The sequence below is a fragment of the Adiantum capillus-veneris genome, chromosome 14 (assembly GCF_014529385.1).
Source record: "Adiantum capillus-veneris isolate H3 chromosome 14, ASM1452938v2, whole genome shotgun sequence".
Lineage (NCBI taxonomy): Eukaryota > Viridiplantae > Streptophyta > Polypodiopsida > Polypodiales > Pteridaceae > Adiantum > Adiantum capillus-veneris.
In genome coordinates, this window is record NC_140944.1 from 29,553,308 (window position 1) to 29,573,689 (window position 20,382).

Below are 20,382 nucleotides of genomic sequence, written 5' to 3' on the forward strand. Positions count from 1 at the left end.
TCCATAAAATGATGGATATATCCTTTGAATACTCCTGCCTTGTATGCTCCACCCCATCTTGTGTGTCTTGGAAGGGTCCTGGTGACCTGGTTAGTTCCACTGTCTCCAAAACAACTATGTCTGTACCTTCATCAATATCAACATTTAAATGTGATGGAGTCAAGCTTTTGTTACATGGTGTAGCGAACATAGAAGAATCACCGACTTCTTCATTTGTTTCTAATTTGTCAGCCACATAAACATAGCCATCTGAATGAATAATGTGGTAAACTGAGGACAGAGAATGGTCAAGAAGGTAATGCTTTTGATCTTCATGATCCCATCTAGGCAACACATTGACCTTAGACTCAGAGCTCCATGTCTGAACGACTGCTTGCAAGCCTTCAAACTGAATAGAAGGAGGCAATAGGCTTTGAAGAAAATATTCACTAAGTAGAAGCTCTCCATTTTGTAATGAGACTCTATAATCCATATGAGCACCATTAATCGTCCATGAAAGCATTGCTGTAGTTGTAGCTGTCATGTTTGAGACAGACAGGGAGGAATAATACTTGAGGTAAATAAAATGACGAAAAGAGAAGGAAGAGAATGTGCATAAGGTACAAGGAAAGTGTAAAAGCATGCAGCTGCAAAAAGTTATTGCTGCGTTCATTGAAAATTGTTCTAAATTTAATGCATTCATTGAAAACTGTTCTAAATAGATTTGGAATATTCACTCTTTAAGATATGCACAGTCATAGCCATTAAGACACATTTGAATCAGCATGTTGTCAAATCCATCTGTTCACCTATCGAGCTTTCAAAATCTCCCCAAATACAAGCATAAAAAAAAATGAACATAGGAGTTATAAAATATACGATGTTTTAAAAATTATTTATAATATATGTGTGTGTGTATATATATATATCTATATATATATATATATATTATAGAGTATAGTTTTTTATATTCCCAATTAAGCGCTTTAAATTAAAATGGACATAGTATAGTATATATAGAATATATGGTATTTAAGTATATAGTATATATTGTTACATTACATTATACCAGTACCAGTCAGGTATAGTACTAGTCCAGTCCAGTAGCAGTACATTACCAGTCCAGTCCAGTACCAGTCAAGTCCAGTACCAATCAAGTCCAATCTAGTAGCAGCCTGGTCTAGTCTAGTCCAGTACTAGTCCAATCCAATACAATATCGGTCTAATCCAGTACCAGTCAAGTCCAGTCTAGTCCAGTCTAGTACCAGTCAAGTCGAGTCTAGTCCAGTTTAGTACCAGTCAAGTCCAATCCAGTACTAGTCCACCTAGTACCAGTCAAGTCCAGTCCAGTCCAATATCAGTCTAGTCCAGTACCAGTGAAGTCCAATCTAGTAGTAGTCCGGTCCAATCTAGTCCAGTACTAGTCCAATCCAGCCCCAGTCCAGTCAAGTACCACCAGTCATGTACCAATCCAGTCTAGTCTAGTAGCTGTATTGTACCAGTCAAGTTCAGTTCAGTACCAGTATCAGTCCAATCCAGTACTAGTCCAGTCCAGGATAAGTTCAGTCCAGTACCAGTCGAGTCCAATAGCACTACAATACATTATATAGTATATAACGTTATACTTACAGTAAAAAGTATATAGTAAATAGACTATATAGTATATAGAGTATATTTTATATATATATATATATATATTATATATATATATATATATATATATATATATATATATTGTGATTATACATATATTGTACATAATACAGAGGGGAGCTCTGCCCTCCCCCCCTTTTTTTTGGCAATTTTGGATTAAAGCATACAATTTATCAGATAGATTTCATTATATTTTGGGATTAACTCCAAAAAATTAATGAAAATAGCACAAAGCTCACCAAATCTACAAAAAAAAGAGGGAGGTAGAGCTCCCCCATCATCCGCGCGCACGCGCAGATGATGGAGGAGCTCTGCCTCCCCCCTTTTTTGTCGATTCGATGAGCTTTGTCAACGGTATTGTAGGAAAAATGCTTTTGATTGAGGTTATTGAAATAAAACCTACATTATTTGATATATATTTTTTCAATAAACACATCAAAAAAGCAAAAGAAAATGGGGAGACAGAGCAACCCCATCATCTGCGCTCGCGGATGATTGGGGAGCTCTACCTCCCCCTTTTTTTGTAGATTTGGTGAGCTTTGTCAATGGTGTTGCTGGAAATAGGATTTGATTAAGGTTTTTGAAATGCTTTTCCCCCATCATCTCAGTCGACAAAAAAAAGGGGAGGCAGATCTCCCCCATCATCCGCGCGCACGCGGATGATGGGGAAGCTCTACCTCCCCCTTTTTTTGCATTTTTGATGTGGTCCTATATAAACTAAAAATTATATTATATGTGTTGTGTAGATAATGGCACCAAAGAGGGATAGCAAGAAAAGAAAACCTCCAGTCTCTCCTTTTAGCAATCGTCAAGTGAGCATGAAGCTTAGGTCTGGTTGTATACCAAAGGGAGCTATCGATCAGGAGGCATTAGCACGAGTCCAACATTTGGACACTCCACCGAATAAAAAGAATAGGATTCTCAAAAGGTGTGTTTTTATTGATGATGAGGCTCAAGTTGATGAAGACTCTAACAACATCGAAGATGACGTAGAGATCACAGGTAAATTATGAGTGTATGCTATAATTTTATGTCAATACGTAGTTTATATTATAAATTTTGCAATGGTAGATGGTTAAATTTGATGGATGTTTTTTTTCGTTTGGAAAGTTTGGTAATTAATAACCATGTGGGAGAGTAAGAAAGGGTGAACCATTTTTTATATACATACCATTGATAGTTGCTAGAGAAAATATTAAGTATTGTTTTTGTTTATGTTGGAGAAAAGGTCCTTAAATCTCATGTGAGAGCCCTATATAGGGTGTGCGGTTTTTTTTTTTTAAAAGTTGTCTCCGTACAAAGGAGACTCTGGAAAAATTGAATGTTTGTCACTTGTTATCTCTATGCAGAGACCAATGTTCATATTGAAGATCTTCATGACAATGAAGAAGATAGTGATCCTCAAGGGGATGAGGATAATAAGCATTCCAAACACCTAGGCAAGCAAATTTCACTTGGCTTGATGAAAGATGTTCTAAGTCAGTTTTATGTAAAGAAGAAGACATTGCCTCCTTTGGTTCACTTTGTCGACTCATGGTGCATGAGGCTATTAGGTTTGCTAGAGATGATGTAGAATGTCTCATCTCTTCATTTGATTCTGCTGGGTATTTAGAAACTATGGGGCATTTTCTTGTGTCCGTTGGGGATTCTAGAGGAGAAATATCATTCTCGTGACCGCAGCAGATTTGGAGGAATGGGGACCACTTGGCGAGAAAGAAATGCTAAGTTCGAGAGATAACTTGGTAGAGAATGGCAGGAGCTCAAAGGAAAAAAGTTTCTGGTATGGGATGGCAACCATGGCTAAAAACATGGTGGAAGAGAATCAAAGACAGTGAGATCTTTCACCTTTTTCACTCTTTTGTTGTAAAGCTTTGGTTTTACAAATGATGATTTTTTTGTGTGTGATAGAGTACTCGGACAATGCTCAATACCATTTCAGTGTTCATTGCCAATTCCTTGAGTTGTCGAGAGCAAAAGAAGCAGAGTTGCTTCTTGCACTTGACACTTCCAATGCGTAAGTTTGTTAATTGCATGTTGACTCTCGTTTTTTTGCAAGCAGTTCTTGTGTTCAACACTTTGTTTAGGGTCTCCTTCATACATAGGCATGGTTAAATCCACACTCACTTGGGAGGAAAGCAGATCATTATAGTTCTCCTCATCATCCTCGTCCTCATCACTACCTACTTGTACAGACTCTGTCAATGGCTCAATGGAGAGATATTTCCATTCTTCAGTGTGATGTTTATTATTGCATCTCCTCCATTGCCCATGCACACAAGGATCACTAAAGCAAGACAGCGTCCGAAAACGCACATCACATGGATTGTGTGTTGAGTAGCCGTCAACACAGTGGAATGAGCAAGACCCTGCAATTTTTTTGCAGTCCCATAGTGGAGAACGCAACACATCATTTGATGAAATCAACCAGAAGACCCTTCTTGTGCTGGCACCCCCACCTTCCCTTGCTGTGTTAAACCTCACGTTTAGAAAATTGACCACATCAGCCGCACACTTAATGGGCCATCCATCGGACTTTAGCTCCTCATGCGTCAAGGTTCTCTTGATAACAGCACCTGCATCATCATGCTCTCCTTTTCCATGTCCTGAAGCAAAGAAGTTGTGCATCATATGCAGTCCTGTCAACTGATAATACCTGGCTACAAAATAGTATGGTCGTCGTGCCTTGAACTGTGAAGCGGCCCCATCTGACCAAACCCAATGATAGCAGAAACATTGTCCTTGTTGTTTCATCCAACTGTCCTGCAAGAGAAAACAATGCTAAACAAAGAGCGTGTCATGGAGCTTATCGTCTGATATGTAAAAATGCAGAGTCTTCTCAATGGCTCCTACTGAATTTCTGATATAAGAGATGTGCACCAGTATTGTGACCTATGTTGACCACCAATGCATGGAGTGAATCTCATTCTGCACTTTAAAGCTGTAATTCTCTGCAAAATCAACAACAGAAACCACAACATTTCTTGGAAACTTTAGCAAGCAGTCTTTAAATTTGTTGGGCCTGCCACCTAAAAACAAAGTTGTGCTTGACAAAGCTTTTCAGATGATCTGAAAAAAGATGAATGAAAGTTGCACTTTTCATCCTTTCCACGACTAACTTTTTTCTCTTCTTCTTGTTTCCTTCAGCATTAACCTGTCCAATACCCACATCCTTAAATATCTTAACAATCACCTCCCTGCTATCTGCTGCAATCTCGTCTGGGTAGAATGACAACTTCCTTACACCACATCTAGGGCACTCTCCCCGCAAGCATCTCTGTGCATGATATTCATGTTCCTTAGGGCGAGGGCACAATATGAAATCCAGCAAGATACTTATGTGCTAAAAAACTGCGTGGTTTGTAGAACACTCACCTACTTCACATTGTGTACCACAAATGGAGCATGTACATGGATGTTTCTTTGTGTGATGCCCAAACTTGTTCTGGCGCATTTGATTGAAAGCATCCCTAAAGTATACCATCTAGATATGGTAAATACAGCAGCGAGTATAGCGCTCCTTTAATTTTCGGGCAAAGAATGGCTTGAGTGTCTCAAAGGACCTAAGTGACAACTCCACCGCAAGATACGTGCTTTTGAATCTTCTGTAGAGCTCCAACTATATACAAAATTTGATCCACATTAGAGCTCAGAATATTACTATAAAATAGCAAAGCACCAAAGTAGTTTACAATACCAAAACTAACAATGTAAACCACCAACTCATTCTAAAATACCAAATTTGGCACTGTATTGCCAGATTTCAGGCTATAGTACCAAATTAAGTGCAGAAAACCACCAAACTGGATTGATAATACCAAACTGGATTCATAGTACCAAAGTGGGTACATTTCTATTGCATAAAACCAGCCTGTATTCATAGGACCAAGCAGGGTCCATAGTACCAAATTATGTACATTGCATAATACCAACCGAATCCATAGTACAAAACAGGGTCCCTACTACCAAATTCTGTACATTGCATGGTACCAGCCTGAATTCAAAGTACCAAATAGGATCCCTAGTACCAAGTTTCGTACATTGCATGGTACTAGCCCGAGTTCATAGTACCAAGCAGGATCTCTAGTACCAAATTATGTACGTTGCATGGTACCAGTTTGAATTCATAGTACCAAACCTAGTACCAAACAGGATCCCTAATACCAAATTATGTACATTGCATGGTACCAGCCTGAATTCAGAGTACCAAACATGATCCCCAGTACCAAATTCTCTACATTGCATGGTACCAGCCTAAATTCATAGTACCCAAAAGGATCATTAGTACTTTTTTCCCGAAACAGGATAAACGACGTGGGTGCAGGAAGTGGGGAAGGAGATTCGGCTGGCTCGCTCTCTCTCTCTCTCTCTCTCTCTCTCTCACACACACACACACACACTCACACACACACACACACACACATTCTCTGTGGAGCACCCACCCTTCCCGCCCACCCTCTCTCTCTCTCTCTCTCTCTCTCTCTCTCTCTCTCTCTCTCTCTCTCTCTCTCTCTCTCTCTCTCTCTCTCTCTCTCTCTCTCTCTCTCTCTCCACCATACAACCATGGCAGCTCAGGCGAGTACCATATCTTCAGAGATGACGATGGATACTGAGCGTGATTCCTTCACCTATCTCGAGTTAGGGCTACCTGCATCTACAAAGGGTGCTATGATGGAAACCACGAGCATTCATGAACCTATCAGCAACCAAGTATTTTTGCGGGACTATTGGGCACAAAAGAAGCATGAGCAACGACACAAGGAGTGCGACCCTGCTAAGAGAGATGAAATTGCTACAACCAGATCAAGGAGCAATATATGCAAAGCCATGGCTAGATGTTGGCGTCGGCAGACCCAAGGACTAACAACTGTAGAACAACAAGAAATTCTAGAGCAGCTCATGCATCATCATCCATTTTCCAAGTTGAGGAGTTTGGATGTGCAATTAAGTCTTCTTTCCGGCGTTCTCAACACATTGACTCAACTGAAAGTGCCCCACTCTTCAACTGAGCTTTTTGTGAAGAGAACCTCTTTGACGATAATACTGAACAATGGTGATCAGAGCATAACCACTGTGAACCAGCCCAAAATTGTTGTTGCCTTGGTTGTTCATCAATGTAATATAGCGGCAGCAAGTAGTCAACTGGGAATGAAAGATGAGGATGAAGTGTTTCCACTTAGTGCTTGTCACAGACAGTTGCCTTTGCATACAAGTATCATAATCGAAACTAGAGATTTGGTGGCCGCTTTCTGGAAATCCGAGATAAGAGTTTCTCCTAACAAAAAGGATATATGTAAGCACAGGATTGAGGAAAAATGTGTCATCAAACATCCCATACATCTTCTAGATGATTCTCAGGTAATATGTGTTGCCCACATTGTAATCCTTGCTCGCCTTTTTACTCTTGGATTAACACAAAATACCACAACTTGTTAGCCAACAATCATTGTACGAATACCCAGCTCCATAGTACCATTTCCAGCATGCCAAAATTTGACCAATTCCCAGCATGTCAAACCTGGTATCATTTTGGTACCAATTCCTACCTCAATAGTACCCAATTTGAAGCTTCTCTAGATTTTGAATAGTACCAAACAGATGCATAGTACCATTGTTTGGTAGAAATGCTCCAAAGTAAAGATGCACAGTCCCAATTAGGTACTTTTTTGTATCTGGAAAGTTGTTATTTTGGAACTATGGATCCATTTTGTAGCTTTGCAGTATACACAAAAGTACGCAAATTCGTACTAGGTTTCCAAATTGGTACTATGCAGGGTACATACATGTACCCACTTTGGCACTAGGGATCCTCTTTGATACTATTAATTTAGGCTGGTACTATGCAATGTACAGAATTTGGTACTAGGGATACTGTTTGATACTATGAATTCAGGCTGGTACTATGCAATGTACAGGATTTGGTACTAGGGATCCTTTTTGGTACTATGAATTCAAGCTAGTACTATGCAATGTACAAGATTTGGTACTAGGGATCCTTTTTGGTACTATGAATTCAAGCTAGTACTGTGCAATGTACAGGATTTGGTACTAGGGATCCTTTTTGGTACTATGAATTCAAGCTAGTACTATGCAATGTACAGTGATCAAGTCCAGATGTGGTTGAACATGGATCACAATCCATAAACCTCAACCTCAAAATTTGATGAAAATTGGTATAGAGCCTGCATATGACCTTGTCTACATACTGTCAAAATTTGAGAAAATTTTGTGATTTTTTATCTTGACAGAGGAACATGGATCGTGATCCATGTATCTCAGCATAGTGTGGGAGTATTTGACTTTATGATCTTGTAGAATACTTGAGGACATCACAAATCTCAAGTTTGAGCTAAAAATACCTTTGGGAGATCAAGATACAAGCCAAAGTTCCAGTGTTCTGGTCTTGAAACTATTTTGAGTGTGGTTTCAAGTGCAATTCACTATCAATTGAGTGACGTATATCCAGGAAGAAATTTTGTGGGCAATAGGATACATCTAGACAGAATTTTCCCAGGTTTTCTAATTCCAAAATTTTAGGGTACCCAAAACTAGTTTCTAGAGACCAAAAAGCCACAAAGACCTAACTTTTGAGAGATTTGATCAAGGGCAAAAAGGGATCAGTTACACTAAGCCAAAGTGGGCTTGTCAAGGACTATCTTGAGAGACTTGAGTGAGCCTTAACCATGATAAATCATCCACCACTAGGGTTTTCAAGTCCACTCAGAGACATGAAAAACACAAGAAATTTTGCAATTCCGACAACGGGGGGATTGGGTGAATACATAAAGGAGAGGCATCCTCTGATCAACAAAGTGAACGTGAGATTCATTAGAACCAATGAATCCATGCGAGTTCTTACGAATTACACTTATGAGGGCTTATATAGATTCACAAATAGGGACCAATATATCTTCTACAAGTGTGTAGAACCCAATGCAAGAGAGTTGACCACGGTCCATAAGAACCTATATGCATTCACATATACAAATGCCCACGGAGTGCAAGTTTTGATGGTAGATAAGTATGGACGTGAGTACATACTTGTTGATCCAATTGACCTAGAACAATACACATACAAGGGTACTCTAATCTCTACTTACTTCCAACCAAATACGATACCAAAGTACACATCAGAGAGGATTCCACCGAGATTTTCTCCAAGATAAGAAGTGAGGGCAAGATCTGACTTCACAAGAGACCATGAGCTGATTAGATTAACAATTGAACCACAACCATTAAGGCCATATCAAGTGGCCCAATGTGTCAAAACAAAGTACGATGGGTCAGGGGATCCCTATGCTCACGTCACAGTCTTGAAACACGTTTTGAGAGCTGAATAGATTGTAGATTTACATACTCAATATGAGGGATATGGGTTGACATTGGAAAGAATAGATTTTTTGTGGCTCCAACCACTAAACAGATATAATTTTCCTAACATAGCACAACTCTTACAAGAATTTGTAGAGGAGTTATCGAAGAGGGGAATCAAGCACAACATGGTGTCACATATCTATGCTTTCAAATAGAGAAAGAACAAAATAGTGAAAGAAGCTTTGCTTTGCCAGTACTTAGAAAAATGTCCTGTGAGAGAGTTATCACAAGATGAAAGATTATGATTTCTCTTCATAGAGGGCTTGAGGAATGAAACTCTCAAAAAGGACCTACATTTGAAAGGATACACGATGTTTGAGCAAGTCACTAAAGAAGCTCTATATCTAATTGACAATTGTTAGGCCTATGGAGAGGTGAGTTAAGATACAGATAATGCGACTCGTAGTTCCTCTTCTCTGAAGATCAAACCTTTTCTCGGTCTTGGTGGTGGACAAAGCCTTTAATCCTTTGGATGCAATTTTGAAGGCCTATGAAGCTAAGATGAACCCCAATCAAACCCAAGAGCATAGATGGCTAACGTATCCTCATCCAGGGTATGACAAAGAGAGGTTGAAAATGTCCAAGGAGCTCATATGGACGGCCCAAGATGTTATGGAACCACATGTTCCAGATGCTCCAAAAATGGAGGTGCTAATCCACCAAAAAATCCAAGAAATGGAGAGACATGGTATTGTAAACAAAGACCACAAAGAGCCAAAAATTGAGACACCTTTAGATACAAAGGAAATAGCCAATACCATAGATGGGGTGAGCTCACAAGTAGTGATGCTAATTCTAGAGGTAGAAGAACCGTGGCCACAATCCTTATGGGAATCAAAAGGAAACCAAAAAGATGGTAGTGCTACTTTACAGTCAGCACCTATCCCTAAGATAAACATGGATCACATAATGTTTTTATCTGGGGATATATTAAGATCTTTATATGGGGATTTCAAGTCTGTAGCATCTGAAGAGAGCAAACCACGCTCTCTAGAGATCTTTTTTTTATCTGGGGATATATTAAGATCTTTATATGGGGATTCCAAGTCTGTAGCATCTAAAGAGAGAAAACCACGCTCTCTAGAGACTTTGCCATCTTTCATAGGAGAAATCAAAACAAAAGCGGAGGATAAAATGGTACATTCTTAGTGGAAATTCACATAAAAAATGATAGATACCAAGAGCTTGCACGAATTGATGTCTTCTCCTATACAATGCACACTTTATCTCTCAGAGTTGCTAGAAATTAGACAGCATCTATGGGCCAAATGGGAAAACACCTGGAAAAGATGGGGTTGAAAATCCCTTCACATAACCAACTCGTAGACAAAAACATGGATGACACCTTACCTAAGAAACCACAAGCAAAACCGGTACTAGTGAATCAGGTGGGTGATTATTGCGAAGGCAACGAAGGAAACACCACCTTACCATTTGAGTACAAAGGAGTAAAGACGATTGTGATATTAGACACTGGGGCAGTAATTTTCATTGCAACCAAGAGTATGTGGGAAAAATGGGAAAAGCCTACTCTTAGGAAAACTCAACTAAAATTGCAATTAGCAGATGGATATGTGGAGAGACCGATAGGAATGTTATAGCAAATCATTGTATCCTCATGTGGCATAGTATATGAGCACACCTTTTCCATAATGAATTTTGACAAGAGAAGAAACTTTGACATCATATTGGGCAGACCATATATTCATGCATCAGTTAAAAATGGTACAAGACTGGGGCAATGAATATATCCACTTGAGATGCAAAGAGGTCACTACGAGAATTAGTGTCAAAGATCATACTTATAAAGAAGTAGAGCAAACCCCGGGGGAATAATTACACTCCACAACTGAACAAGAAAACGAGGTACCTTCTTGGTTGCAAAGCAAAGCACATATTTGGATGTGCGAAGCATCATAATGTAGAAGTCTTAGAAAGGAAGATTGCATCCTAGAGCATTCAATATAGGATGAATCTTACATTAAGGAAACATTCCCAGACGATTTGTTTGAGCCCTTTGGATGGGCTCGAATACTAGAGACTCTTGACATTGTCTATATAAATGAGGCAACCAACACCTTATTTTGCGATGAAGATGGCTATGATATAACTCCCTTATTTATGATAAAGGTGTTGAAGGAAACTAATGAATTTTGTGAGTGTGAAAGAAAAAGATATCACACAGATGGCTACATCTTGGAACATGATACCAAAATGCAAATAAAGGAAGCAAAGCAGCCACGAGAATATGTCATCATTGACATAGCTATTTTTTTAGTATTGATACTTTTTTTTAGTGTCGACACTAAAAAAAAACGCAAATAAAATCAGATAAAGAAAAAAGTTTCCAAGTTCAACATCAAATGTTCAATAAACACAAGATCAAAAGAAGAACAGGGACAAGGAAGAAGATCGACTATCTCCGAAGATGATCAAATTCAGCATATGCAGAGAAACAGAACTCAAAATCACATGCTCAGCTGTGATATATCTAGAAGCGACAAAGAATAAAATGTCTTATGGAACGTGGATAATGATGGGAAAGCCGTCAATCACCAAGCTAGAGGAGATCATGTACACAACTTCAAAAATGTGGATTCCTAGCTTCGGAGTGGCAGAAGTTGTACTCAAGTTGAGTATTGGGGATTATAAGGATATTTTCCACATAATTTAACCCCATCATATCAAAGAGAGTTTGATCCTGACAGAAAACTGGAGGAACATCTTCTCTCAATAACAACCAAAATCTTCAACAACAACATCATCAAAAACCCCAAAACCACCTCAAGTTAATGCAAAAAAGGAGCAACCAAGCATAGCAGAAAAAGGTAAAGCTAAGGTAAACTTTGAAGTATATCAACCTCGCAGGACAACTTTACCTTCAACGAGCCTCCATAAAAAATTCCAGCAAAGCCTCTACATCAAGAGCCAAACCATCAACAATGCAATGGAAACTGAAACAAAAAGTCTATCAACCAGAGTTTCCATCACAAAAAAGAATCAAGAAGAAGCCGAAGGGAATCAACCAAGTGTTAGTATCCAAAGAGCACATCAAAGTCAAAGACCCAATTTGGATACATGAAACACAAGTTCAATATCAACAACGTCCTTATACATATAATGACACATTTGCTAAACGAATTAAAGAAGAGATTGATAAGCTGATGGAAGATGAATTCATCTATGAAATTGAACATACAGATTGGGTGTCACCCATTGTGGTAGTTCCCAAAAAGAACGAAAAACTGCGAGTGTGTGTAAACCTCAAAAGGGTAAATGCAGCCACCATAAGGGATAATTATCCCTTGCCAATCACAAAACATGTACTTGAGCGGGTGGCTGGAAAACGGGGTTATTCCTTTCTGGATGGGTTTTCAGGATACAACCAACTGGCACTTGCAAGGGAGGATCAACACAAAACAACATTTTCCACAGAATGGGGAATTTATGCATATCGAGTTATGCCGTTTGGCTTAAATAATGCCCCAGCTACCTTTCAAAGGTTAGTGATGCACGCGTTCAAAGAATACCTGAGAATATTCTTAGAAATATACATGGATGATCTTTTTGTACACTCTCTTCTACGAGAGGAACATATTGACCATTTGCAAAAGTTCTTTGAAAAATGCAGAACATATCGAATTTGTCTTAACCCGGAAAAGTGTATCTTTATGGTTAAGCAAGGCTTCATCTTAGGACACATTGTCTCAAGAAATGGCATAACCACTGACCTAGAAAAAGTCAAAGTCATAGTAGACCTACCCAGGCCTACTAATGCGAAACAAGTGCAATCCTTCAGGGGACACTACGAATATTATCAAAGATTCATATATATGTATGCGGTCATCGCACAACCTCTGTATCGTTTGCTAGTCAATTTCGATTGGACCGAGGAGTGTGAAACTTCATTCCAAAAGCTGAAGGAAAACCTTATATCAACACCTATGCTTAAAGCGCCAGATTGGGAAAAGATATTCCATGTTCACATTGATGCTTCTGCATATGCAATCGGAAGTATTCTGGCTCAACCTGGAGACGGAACAATGGATTTTCCAGTTTGTTATGCAAGCCGACAGTTAAAAACAGTGTGGAAAAGAACTACACAACCACCGAATGAGAAGGGTTAGGAATGATTTATGCTGTAAAGAAATTTCGGCATTATCTGCTCGCAAACAAATTTGTGTTCTTCACAGATCATCAAGCTCTTTTGTATCTTGTAAATAAACCATGCAATACAGGGAGAATTGTATGCTGGTTTATTATATTGCTAGAGTTTGATTTCATAGTGGTGGTCAAAAAGGGTAAAACTCATCTACGAGCGGATCATCTTTCAAGGTTACACAACGGGGAAGCTCCTGAAGGAGTAGATGATGACATACTAGATGCTTATTTTTTCAATATTGAAATGATACCCAAATGGTCTCAGGAAATTGTTAGCATTCTTTCGTTTGGAAGTAGGTTTGATAATACGGAATACAGATCCAAACAACAAACAATTCAACAAATAAAAAACTTCCAGGTGATAGCAGGACGGCTGTATCATCTAGGATTGGACCAAATCCTACGTTTATGTATAAATCCAAAAGAATTCGAGTGCTACCTTGAAGAAGCCCATGTCCAGGATTGTGCATTTCATTGTTCAACAGTGAAAACACACCAGAGACTGAAAGAGTTGGGGGTTTATTGGCCAACTATGTATGCGGACACCCATTCTTATGTTACCAATTGTACTATATGTAGTGCCAAAAGACCAGCGGATCACGCGACATTGTTTCAGGTAAACATTGCACCTGCATGGAGTCAATATACCATTGATTTCTTAACCACCAGGACGTTTCTTGAGAACATCACAAGAGCACAAAAAAGGGCTATAGAGCTGGAAGCTCGCGACTTTCAGTTAATTAGGAACCAACTCTATAAGCGAGGAAAGGAAAATCAACTTAGAATCTGTGCAAGTGAAAGCGAATACCTGTTGATTCTAGAACATGCACATAGCAGAATAAGTGGAGGCCATTTTTCAGGCGATAAGACGGCAAAATTTGTCTTAACCGTAGGTATTTGGTGGCCTACATTGCATATGGATGCTAAAGAGTTTGTTAAGCGTTGTGATGCATGTCAGTGCACCGAGGTGCCGATAAAGAGAGATGAGATGCCACTACGGCCAATGATGGGAATGGGGCATTGATTTTGTGGGACCTATCTCACCTTTTCATATCGCACCTATACCCAATATATCATTGTGTCTACGGACTATCTCACAAAATGGGTGGAAGCCAAGGCAACGCAAAATGCAGATGCACTGACCACTGCACAATTTTTGTATGAGAATGTTTTTGTACGATACAGTTTACCAATAGAAATTGTCACTGATCGTGGGACACATTTTCTTAATGAAGTCATTGAATATCTGCTAGAGGAATTCATGGTCATACATAGGAAATCTGCTCCACACCATCCACAGGAAAATGGACAAGCTGAGGCCACAAATAAAACACTATGCACGGTTCTCAGTAAAATTGTGTCAGAGTCAAGAAAAGATTGGGATCAACAGCTACACTCAACCCTATGGGCATACAGGGTAGCTTACAAAACATCGATAGGAACAACACCATACAACATGGTGTTTGGCCTAGATGCTATACTATCCATAGAGTTTTTAATTCCAACTCTACAAGTAGCAAAACACTCAGAATGGACAGGGCATGAGCTCTCTTCAAGAATAGATGATCTTGAAAAGCTAGATGAACTCCGCTTGAGAGCTAAGCTTCAATCTATGCTAAAAAGAGAAGACAAAAAGAGTTTTTTGACAAGCATGTGGGCACTAAAGAGTTCAAAACAGGTGATTATGTACTTGTTTATACTTTGAAGCAACATGCCAAGAAACTTAAAAAGCGAGGGATGGGACCCTTTGTGATTAGTGATCTATCACAAAGTGGCGCTGTCAAGCTTGCTACATTAGCAGGTGAAGAAATGCCAAACTGGATTAGTGGATGTCGACTGAAGAAATATCATTTACCACTCACACAGGATATGCTTCAACAAATTCATCAAGAAAAACAACGAATGAAGGAAGAACAGAGACTACGAGAAGAAGCAAAAGAACGCATTGCAAAACGAAGACTTCTATGAGAACAACAACAAAGTGGAGCACCATTGAAAATCAATTCCATTGGACTAATGAAGTTAGATGAAAACACAGTGGAGCTAATAATTGCAGTCAAACTGGGTAGCAATCAAGTTGAATCGACGGCATTGCTTGATTTTGGAGCTCAAGCAAATTTGATCTCTTACGGATTATACCAACAGCGCAAATCCACATGTCAACTTCATCCTACTCTTCAAGTGCTGGAAAGTAGTACATCACACTCGTTGAAAACATTGGGCTGGACTATATTGCATGTACAAGTACATCAATCTATTTACCCACACAAATTCTATGTGGTGGAGGATGAAAGCACACAACACCCAATGATGTTGAAACAAACTTGGCAAAAAGAGTACAATGTGCAGATAGATTGGAATGTAAATGCAGTCAAAATTCAGCAGGCACAAGAACAACAGGTGATAGCCTTTGCTCAGCAATACCGAAATAATCAGCTGCAAGCAATGCAATCACTAGAAAAAGAGCCAAAAGCGAGAATGCCACCAAAGACCAACATGATACCCAAGACCAACAGACAGGTAAAAGCCAACCATGCTAACTACATACATACAAAGTCACCGACCACAGTGCAAAGATCTAGGTTACCAAAACAAGGGAAACAAGTATGGATGCCGAAGGATAGAAATGACATGGCAGACAAACAACAATGCAACGAAATAATTCAACCGAGGCAGATAGTTCAACCAAAAACCAAGGGCATAAAACAGATATGGATCCCAAAGAAAATTCTTAGCAATAACCCAAATGTTACTCACATTTGGATATCGAAACAAAAGCAAAAGGAACTCCCTTCAGTACAAGAAACAACGGAAGGCAGACAGCTGCATTTGAAAAAGGACAACTGACTTATGTGGATGCCAATCCGCAACGAAACAGTGGCAACCAAGGAAGTAGCAAAACACCTACAAAAACCGGCAAAAACAAGCTACCAATGGAAAGAAAAAGAAATACGGTCTACGGCCATTCCGGCCAAGCCACTCCTCTCCATAGAAACAACTACGGCTATATCAAACAGTAGCGGCAAGGCGACTGCCGTTTACAAAAAAGACAATTAAACAGAGAGTAGTAGATTTACAGCTGTTACTTGCAAAGAAAATAGGAAACCTCAAAGACGAATGCCAATAAGCATCTGACTTATTCCCTTCTCTTGCACAACATTAATTATTTCCATGCATTGATCGAGTATGCATAAATTAGGACCACATTAATCGGCCAAGCATTAGCACAAATTTTTCAACCTATGCACGGCACATACTCCGAGGCGATACCTTGTCGTCCAGGAGGACTCTGGTTAGGAGGGGGAGAGGCATTCTCAAATGCGGAACCAATAGCAGAAAGATAAAAAAAGGGCATGATTTTTGATTATTTTAAGGGTTGTTGTTTGATTGCAAATTTTTCTGGACTAACCCAAGTACATATGCCCTTATAATATGCCCTTATAACAGCATGTAACTATAGGTATAGGGGGCCAAACGCCAAATCAAGCCCCTAGGTGTGTGTATATAAGTAGAAATAGCCATTATTCGGGCAAAATATTGGTAAAACAAATGAATCCGGCCATAAAACTTGCATATGAGTGTATATAATGTTTTGCGGTGATGTTTGTGATTTATTATGATTTTTGGGGATTTTTTTGGGTTTGATTTGCTCTTTTCCTTTTAATTTTGCTAATTTTTGGTAGACAAACTTCAAAAATACAAAAAGCAGGTGAAAAACGGTCGTAATGAAAAACAAAAAATATGGGGATGATGAGTGACTATAGGAAAACTTATGGTACAGTGGGGGTGCAATTATGAGACTGGAGCGGAAAGCGTGTTTTGGCCAGATTTTGACTGAAATGCTAAATTTCTGGTAAACAGAGCAAATGGAGTCCAAATCAAGAAATTTTTGAGCCTAAACCGCATCTCGCAAGAAGTTGGAAGCACATGTCAAATTTCATGAAAAGTGGTTTGTGGACCTCCATTATAAGAAATTTTCACCTCATTTTTAGCTCATTTTCACTATTGACCTTTTGGAGAGAGCTTCTGCCACCTAGAGAGAACGGACCTTCCAGCAGCTTCTACGACGCGCGCGATTACCCGACGGGCTTCAGACATGAGAGGTAGGCTCACCACCTTGAGCTTTTCGCGCATGTTTGTCATTTTGTCACGAAAACTAGCGTAGGGCTCACACACAAAGCTAACGGTAGAGACCTACAAGTAGAGGCAGCGACCTAATGGCTAACCCAAAAGCAACGAAACTTCATCAGCAGCTTACCCTAGCATAGGAGACTAGTCTTGGATGTCCAAAGGCAGTAGAAAACCATCGGAAAAAACCCTAATTCCTAGAATCCCGCAAGAGGCCACCAAATGGGAAATCGGCAAAAAGGTGCCCAAATGCTACCAAATTTCATGGGTAGGAGCATCTCGACATGCTCGACAAGTCTATGTGGCCCACATGACCAAAAAGTGACCCGAAGCGGCACTAAACTTTAGAAACGGCATCAGACACACAAAGCGTCAAATAGCTCTCGCGGCCAAACCACATGCCCGTTTGCCACCAAACTTCACGAGCGGCTTTCTTACACCATCAACAACCAAGTCCTATGGTGGTAGACAACCACAAATCATCGAAGATATGTAAACGCAACCATGGGTGCTTCTAGAGTGACAAATTGCCAAATGAAGCTCCGGTGAAGCCAAAATCGACAAAAACCATACGGCAAGGATCCCCAAGGGATCGTGAAGCTATGGAGACCAACATCAAGAAATTTCATCGCCAAAAAGCACACAAAAGTCAGAAAACGGCTTGGAGGCTCTGAAGTCCACACATGGAGTTACTTTCTATCCATTTGACTTTTTTGTTGAAATTAGGCTTAAGATGGACTCAGGGGGACCAAGGGCAGGCACTAGTGGCACATTCTATAAAAAAATCATCAGGAGACATCCTACGCGTAGGATGTCTCAAGGGAATTTCTGGGCACAGATCCCAACATTTTTCATCACACACATTTTCTGAATGACCTCTACATGCTATCCACCAAGTTTCATCACATTTGGACCAAAATTGACCTCATATGCATAAAAACGCAAAGTTAGGGCATAGAGGCAATAATGGGCCATAGACGTACCAAATCTTATCCAAATCACATAAAACTTGCACAACACATTCACAAGCACATAACCAACCAATCTGTGTGATCAAAAGCAAAAATTGATGAAGTAGACATCCTACGCGTAGGATGTCTATTTGACATTTTTGGCCTGCAGAGGATGTTTGTCCATTCCAGATCCAATCACATCATCATCAAGAGCTCATATACCAATTTTGAAGCCATTCTAATCAATTTTGACCCCCAACACCTTCAAGATACACTTTTTGAGCCCAAAAACACTACACAGGCTCTTACAAGCATCAATCCTGTCCAAATCCATATCCAAGAGCATAGCCACGTACCATAGGCCAAGGACTACCCACAGAACAAATCCCATGCCATTTTGATGAAATAGACATCCTACGCGTAGGATGTCTCCAGCATAATTTAGACCTTCTGTGCAAAGAGTGACATCATGGGAGCCAATACCATGGTGCAATGAGCCCATATACCAATTTTCAACCCATTTGGACATCACTTGCTACCTGTTATGGACTTTCTACCCAATTTGTGACCTAAAGCTTGAATCAGCCCAAAAAATCCACTTTTTGATATCCAAATCCATATCCAAGCATATAACCATGTTCCATAGGCCAAGGACTACCAGCATGTCAAGTATCAACCAATTCTGATGAAAAAGACATCCTACATGTAGGATATCTAAATGGAAATTTTTGGCCAGAATTGCATTGTGAGCACATGCACAGTTTCGCAAGTTCCTTTTAAGCTTTATTTTCAATTTCAAGTCATTTGGATAGTTAAAACTCAGTTTCTCAGCTAATATGGAAAAAATGCTAACTTCGGACTACTGAGTGCAACAGGATCTATGGCAGCCGCGAAGTCACCAGCAAAGAAGAAAAGAATGACCATTTAAGGATTACCTAGAAGAAGTGGAGCCCTTCGTCATACCAGAAGGAACACTAAAGCCCACCAACACATGGATCCAAGAAGATCTGCTAGAGTCCAACGACCTAAAGATCTACCAAGGAGTGTTCAAAGACACTGAAGGAAATGTGATCGAGCTACCAATGCTACCGCGGGAACTCAATGAGTTCGTAAGAAGCAAGATGGCCGGGTACTTGGAGAAGATTGATCTCCACAACTATTTTGAAGCAGTGCCGGCGGGGGTTGACATAAAGAGAGTCTGGGAATTTGTAACAACAATAAAAGAAGACGGAGTGGCCAGAGTAACCGATCTACAAGGCAGGGGAGAAACAGAAATAGTCATCACCGAGCAAGTTGTAGCAGATGCACTAGACCTCTCCAACAAGGGGGATAGTGTAACTAAAAGAAGAGATGATGTCAAGGTGTACACTGAGAAGAAAGGTAACTACACTTTTGAAGATATTGCCAACCCAAAAGTGGCAATCATGAGTCAGTTGTACAACCAATACTTCCATATGTGTACGAAGAGGCCACAAAAGTACAGAATGCCGCCAGGAGCAATTGCCACGACATGCACTTGGGCAATGATGAAGAGCACTCCAAAGATAATCAATTATGGAGCATATATACATGACAACCTAGTGAATATGGGTAACAAGAATCCCACATATATTGTGCCAGGAGAACTAATCACTAAGGTGATTTATGGGGCATTGCACGCAAAAGGAAGATGGCTTGACCCTCCATCACAAAACGACTAGCTGAGGCTCAAAGAAGATAATGAAGACGAGCCACAAAAAGCACCAAGGGTTGCCACAAGATTGAAAAGATGGCTAGAGCCTGTTCAAGAAGAGCAGCCAGAGCAAAAGAAGGGAAAGAAATAATTTGCCCAAGTGCCGGAAAAAGAGACAAAGTCACAAAAGGCGGCAAGACTAGAGCGGCTGATGGAGAGCGGCTGATGGCGATTTGAGTGAACTTTGGAAGCCATCTCTAGAAGCAATGTTGGGATCATCCCGAAGGGTACAAAGGGACAGATTCGAAGATTATATTAAAAATTTTGAGATTCTGGATGCCGCATCAGAAAATATCCCGCATGTACCTTTTACAGAAGAGGAAGTGGAGCAGGTACGATAGAAACTGCTGGAGGAGCAGGAGAGCCAAGAGAGAGAAAGGAAGACTAAGGTAGACCGAGATTTAA